We start from the raw sequence: 5,940 nt of genomic DNA, 5'->3' as shown, positions 1-5,940 counted from the left end.
CCACTTGGAAAGTGGAAAAAAAAAGTATCCAAGAAAGTTTACTCGTTTGGAAATAGAAAGGAATTTAATGTGTTCAAAACTCCCAGTTAAGTATGGTTTTGAGGTATGATATGAGGGGTTACAAGGAATTTGTTTTGGTTTAAAAGATAAATATCTCATTATCATGTGGAACTTTAGGAAAATATGAGTTGGATGGAAAGATAGCTAACATAGGTGATCGGTATGGAACTTTTTTTAACACAAGAATCTTTACAAAAATAAAAGTTTGAGAAGGGATGAACTAAAATGGAGTTACTAGTAACAGTAGTTGTTGAATAACTATTGACATGTTATGTTGAGGTTTCATTAGTTAAGAGGTAAACCATTGAGGGCATTAGTAAGATTTAAAGGATTTTGACGTATTGTGCAAGTTCGAAACATGAACTAGCAAGACCATCAATTTTATTGAAAAAGGAACTTAATCCAGCTCGAGGTAGGAAAAAGTGGTATATGCACAAAAGTAAGTAAGTTGGATCTTCCAATATCACCATTGGGATAAGGGATAGACATGTAATAAAGTTGAGTTGATAACAAGATGTTGCAATAGGTGGGTTTGGAGCAGTACGTGATAGTATGTTTTCCCTTGCATGGGCAATGAGTTAACTAGCTCTAGGGAGTATGAGTAATTCAAGATATGACTTATGAATCAAGAAGGTTTTATCGTAAAAACTAACTTCATAGATCAATTATGGTTATTACAAGGTTATGAAAATATGTTATCAATTGACCGATGCTTTAGCATCTAGGGACTTCAAAACCTCATTTTCAAAGGAAATTTTAGACTCATCCGCAACAGGGTCTAAGTAATGATATGTGATTGTTTTAAGGCTAAAGAATAATATGAGGATTGGCTTAAGTAGTTTTCTAGCCCATGACAGTATAGAGCCTCATGATGAGTTTCTCATGAATGTGAGACTTAATTAGACAGAGTTATTCTCCAACATGTAGACCCTAAGAGAGACTAAGAATCTTACCCAAAAGAGGTGTGACAGTAACCGCAACGACGGTAGGAGCTGGGCGACATTGGACGAAAAAGCGTCGCCAGACGAAGAAGCAACGCTGGACGACAAGGCGGATTAGCAACGACGTCGAACCCACGATCTTCGATCTGGCACCCGCGGACGGCTGAGAGTCGACGACGACCGTTACGGCGTGAGCAAAGGCATGCGAAAGGCCGGTGACGAGGCGAGGCGTGGACACGCAACTGAGAAGGGAGAGGCCGCGTGGTTTGGGTTGCCGAGAGAGAAAGGGATGCGAGCGGCTGGGATTCGTGGCTGGCGGCGGACGTTCAGCGTCCGATATGGGCGGTTGTGATTTGTGACTGGCAGCAGACGTGAGGGACAACTCGGGATGAAGAAGGGGGGGGGGGGGTGCCCTTTTTATTTTTAAAGAAAAAAATAATAATAATAATAATAAAGGAAAATAGTATATTTTTAATTAAATCATTTCCTTAACCCACTTTATACTATTTAATCCCTTTCCTTTTTTCAAAAATAATTAATTCCTGCCATAACTTTTTTTAAATTGCATTTGAAAATTGAAAATTTTGTGAATAAATTCCATGACAACACTTAAGTCCTCGCATTCATACTTTAAATTCGGAATTCCAAATATGCCCTTCAACTAAGGACAAATCCTGAAAAGGGGAAAAGTTTTACATTAATAATAAATAAATAAAAAGGTGTGGGGTGTTACATCATACTTATTGCATTCCGAGCTTAAGTCGAATGCTTTTTCTTAATGTAGGGATATGCTAAATGTATAGATGAATTCATGAACGTAGTAGTGTTATTATTGGGAAAAATCTCCCACTTCTGTTGCAGGAAAAAGCATAAAAATAATAGAGAAATAAAAGAAAAACAATAAAAACTGAGAATACAAGAATTTATGTGGAAAACTCCTAATTTGAAGAAAAGACGGACCAGAAAAATCCACTATGTGAAAGATTACTACAATTCTCTCAACCAGACATAATTACAGTAGAATGCTCTCAAAGCTTTGGACTATTTGCACCCCTTTTCTCACTCCCAAACTAGAGAATACAAAAGAAATTTAATTAAAGTTAGCACACTAAACTTAAAGTGTTTCTAACTAGGACGACTTCAAACTAGATACATAGGCTCCTTTTATAGTGTTAGGAGCTCATAACTTTCTTCAACTTTTCCAATGTGGGACAAGCTGCACTTCTAATATTTTTTCCAAAAACTCAACACCGTAATAAGATTTTTGGAGAATCTACAGCTTCTACTACATCCATTATCTTCACTGACATTAATAATTCTGAAGTTAGAGAACTATCACCTACTCCATGAAAAGTAGATACTTGGAATACCAGCTCCCAAGATTTTCCTTTTTCGTCACATGCCGTTAAACCTTGCTGGTACAACTTCCACCAACTTAGCTCACCAGGAAGTCCTTCAGCCATTAACGACTTCCACTATACACCTTGCATAACCACAAAATCAATCCACGTGAAAAAACTTATGGAACTGCTAATATTGCATCGTCTATCATGGTAGTACATCTATATAGCAAAGGATAAATAATGCATTTACAGATATATAGCAGAGGATAAATAATGCATTACTTCGATGGAAGATATTGTCATCTTCCATGACGATAAAGACAACATTAGTATCCAACTCAGTCTTTTTGACGAACAGGCTCTGTTACAACAATCCTTTTTCATGTGAACAAACTGTCCACATTTCTAACAAACCTTTTTATGCACTACCTCTTTCTTTTTCTTCCACTTCCTAACTACCAGTGTTGAATCCTCTAGTGAAGTATGCCACTCACTCTTAAGTTTTCTTTTCTTTGACAAAATTTACTAATAGCCTCAACAAAATCTAAAGTTTATTTATTATACAGAAAGATTGGCTTGATGTGTTCATAAGAAGAAGTGATAAGATGAGTTTGATTTCCTTATATTTATCTTTTATCATCGCTCCTATCACCTCTAGATCATAAATGATGCCACTGAGATTATCCAAATGATGTTAGATTTTCGTACATTCCACCATTTGCAATGTGTAAAATTGCTTTGTCATGTACAACCGGTTTGAGATGCTTATTGCCTAATACATTGCATCAAGCTTCTTTAAAAGCTCATTGGCTATCGAAATTCCATGCAAATTCGCAACAATATTTTAAGCAAAATTTAGCTTGAATGCACTAGCAATCCTCAAATCCGTTTCCTCCCAATCTTCATTGCTCATGTAGGACTTTTTAGAACCCTTAATGTAATCGTCGTTGGACTCTTTTGGAACACCATCACTGCTTAATTCTTAAAAAGTACCATTGTTTGGTCTTCCTTTCAAGGCCTTGTGTAACCCAATTTGTAGCAGCACACCATTGACCTGCACTTGCCACAAACTGAAGTTGATCATTCCATCAAAGTTCTCTACATCAAACCTTACTAAACTCATAAAGGTTGACATATTTGCTTCTCATCCTAGCAAACAACAAATAGTGAACAACCTACACTATTCACAATACTGTAGTCTATTTCAAGAATTCTTTTCTGATGTGGAGGGTCAAACAATGCTGCAACCATATTACATACTAAGGAATTCAAGAAACTACAAACCTAACACTATGATCATTTGTTCAGAAAAACCTTCCACTTCTTTCACAGGAAAAAGCAAAAAAAAAAAAAAAAAAAAAAAAAAAAAAAAAAAAAGAAAATTGACAGAGAAATTAAAATAAAGAAAAAAACTGAGTACACGAGCATTTACGTGGTAAACTCCTAACTCAAAGAAAAATGACAAACCAGAAAAATCAACAATGTGAAATATTGGTACAATCACAAAACACAATTCTCTCTCTTGATCCTAATTACAATAGCAGTCTCTCAAAGCTTTTGACTACTCACACTTCTTTTCCCATTCTCGAACTAGAAAATACAAAAGAAATTTAATTAGAGTTAGTACACTAGGCTTAAAGTTTTTCTAACTATGACGACTTAAACAAAAATCCCTTAGCTTCCAACAAGATAGCTTCAGTTTTGAAACTAAAATTAAAAATGAATTTAGTAACTTGAGTAACCTCGTTGCTCAGATTACTGAATCAGTTGGGAGACTAGAAGGATCGTAGGAACATCAATCTTCTAGTAATACTGAGACTTGCAGTGAAGTTGCTTGCATTGACCACAATGTTGAGCAGTTAGTTTCTCGAAGTATAGGTCACAGTAAGACTTTGGACTTTATTATGCTGAACTTGCACATCTAGGGCTTACACTAGAAATTCGTTCAGAGCCTTCCATTGTCTGTTGCACCGAGATCGACACGTTTGAGTAATTCTCTCGATCGAATGACGAAGAAGGTATTTATTCTCCGTCGTACCAAAAACAAGTTGGTAAGGTAGAATATGAGTTTGAGCCTCATATCAAGGAATCTCAAGTAAAATAGTTAGAGACTTCCAAGCCTAGAACCGTACTTTCTCCTAGTATTTCCAAGCCTAAAAATGGAAACTGAGTACACAAGAATTTATGTGGTAAACTCCTAACTCGGAGACAAACTGTGGATAAGAAAAATCAACTATGTGAAAGATTGCTACAATCACATAAAACAATTCTCTCCTAACTAGGACAACTTAAACTAGGGGTATAGACTCCTTTTTAGTATTAGGAGTTCATCGCTTTCTTCAATTGTCAATGTGGAACAAATTGCACTTCTAAAATTTTGTAAAAACTCAACAATTATTTTGTTATAACGACACCATACTTATTTTGTGTAGTTGAGCAAATGTGCTTCATTTTTTTTCCATGTAGGAATATGCTGAGCTTATTTAATGTTGTTTTTGCTTTTCTATGACTATGAGTCTTTAGTTTGTGACAGCGGTTGAAAGTAAGCTTTTGTTTATTTCTTTATTTGAAGGTTTCGTATGGGAATTCTTCTATTTTATTTTTGAAAATTGGAGATATTGGGTCAACTAAAATTTTAATGGTTTGTAATGTAGTAACTTTTTTTTTTTTTTTGTTTATTTGGTAAACTTTTTCTAGTTTATTTTTTTTTTATGACTATATGGTTGATTAAACGTATTTAATGTTTTGGGGGACCAGAGGGAGGGTGAGAATTTAATCTTTAAATGGTATTTTATTCTCTCAATCCATGTTCTTTTATTTTCATATTTATCATTGTATTTCCAACCCTTCTAATAATAGCAATCCAATTTTTTCCTTTATGAAACAAAAATTGTAAACTTAAAACATTATGTTTTTGTCAAAATTGAAACTCAAAATATTTTAATTTTGTCCAAAGTTGTTTGGGTGGTGTAGTTGGTTATCACGCTAGTCTCACACACTAGAGGTCCCCAGTTTGAACCTGGGCTCAAACATAACTTTCTTTTTCTTTTACTTCTCATTATTTATTTTAGTCGATTTATTTTTTCAGTTTTGGGACCCACCAAGAATCAAACTAAACCAATAGATTTAATAAAGAAGTGATGCAAATCGATGTCCGTCAAAGAGATGTTTGAAAATTTTCTTTCCATGGTTAGGATGGGTAGCTATTAATCCACTAAGATTGTATCCAAATTTTGTTATGGTTCAGACATTTATCGAAAAAAATTGGCGTTCTCTTGAATGATGCAACACTTCTAGATTTTTACAAAATGTGACTTCATTCAATCATTACTTGTATTATAATGGTGTAAACATCCAGAGTCTATGCCTTTTCACGCCTTGCTAGAAAATGCAAGTAAAATGAGTACTGATCAAACATTAATTTTCTATCCTGATCTAGTTTGATGAGCAGAACCAAGTGTCAGTAGGATAGATATTGCTGACTGTTTTAATTTCTCCATTCGTTGCTATTGTTGAATATTCCCTTTTGATTCAGACATCCTTAGTGCATTTGTTGTTTAACTATTTCATGCTAATGCTTGCTTCTTCTTCTTCTT

At 34.7% G+C, this 5,940-nt stretch overlaps 1 non-coding gene across 1 annotated transcript; it reads left to right on the top strand.

Annotated features, from left to right (window-relative positions):
* Positions 1 to 5,302: 5,302 nt before the first annotated feature.
* TRNAV-CAC (transfer RNA valine (anticodon CAC)) lies at positions 5,303 to 5,376 on the top strand. The gene has a single exon. It is a non-coding gene; the product is annotated as a tRNA-Val (tRNA).
* Positions 5,377 to 5,940: the final 564 nt, after the last annotated feature.

The sequence above is a fragment of the Benincasa hispida genome, chromosome 7, assembly GCF_027475165.1.
Source record: "Benincasa hispida cultivar pf3 chromosome 7, pf3_genome.v1.1, whole genome shotgun sequence".
In the NCBI taxonomy this organism is placed as follows: Eukaryota; Viridiplantae; Streptophyta; class Magnoliopsida; order Cucurbitales; family Cucurbitaceae; genus Benincasa; species Benincasa hispida.
The sequence above is the reverse complement of the archived record's forward strand: the minus strand, read 5'-3'. Positions and strand labels throughout refer to the sequence as shown.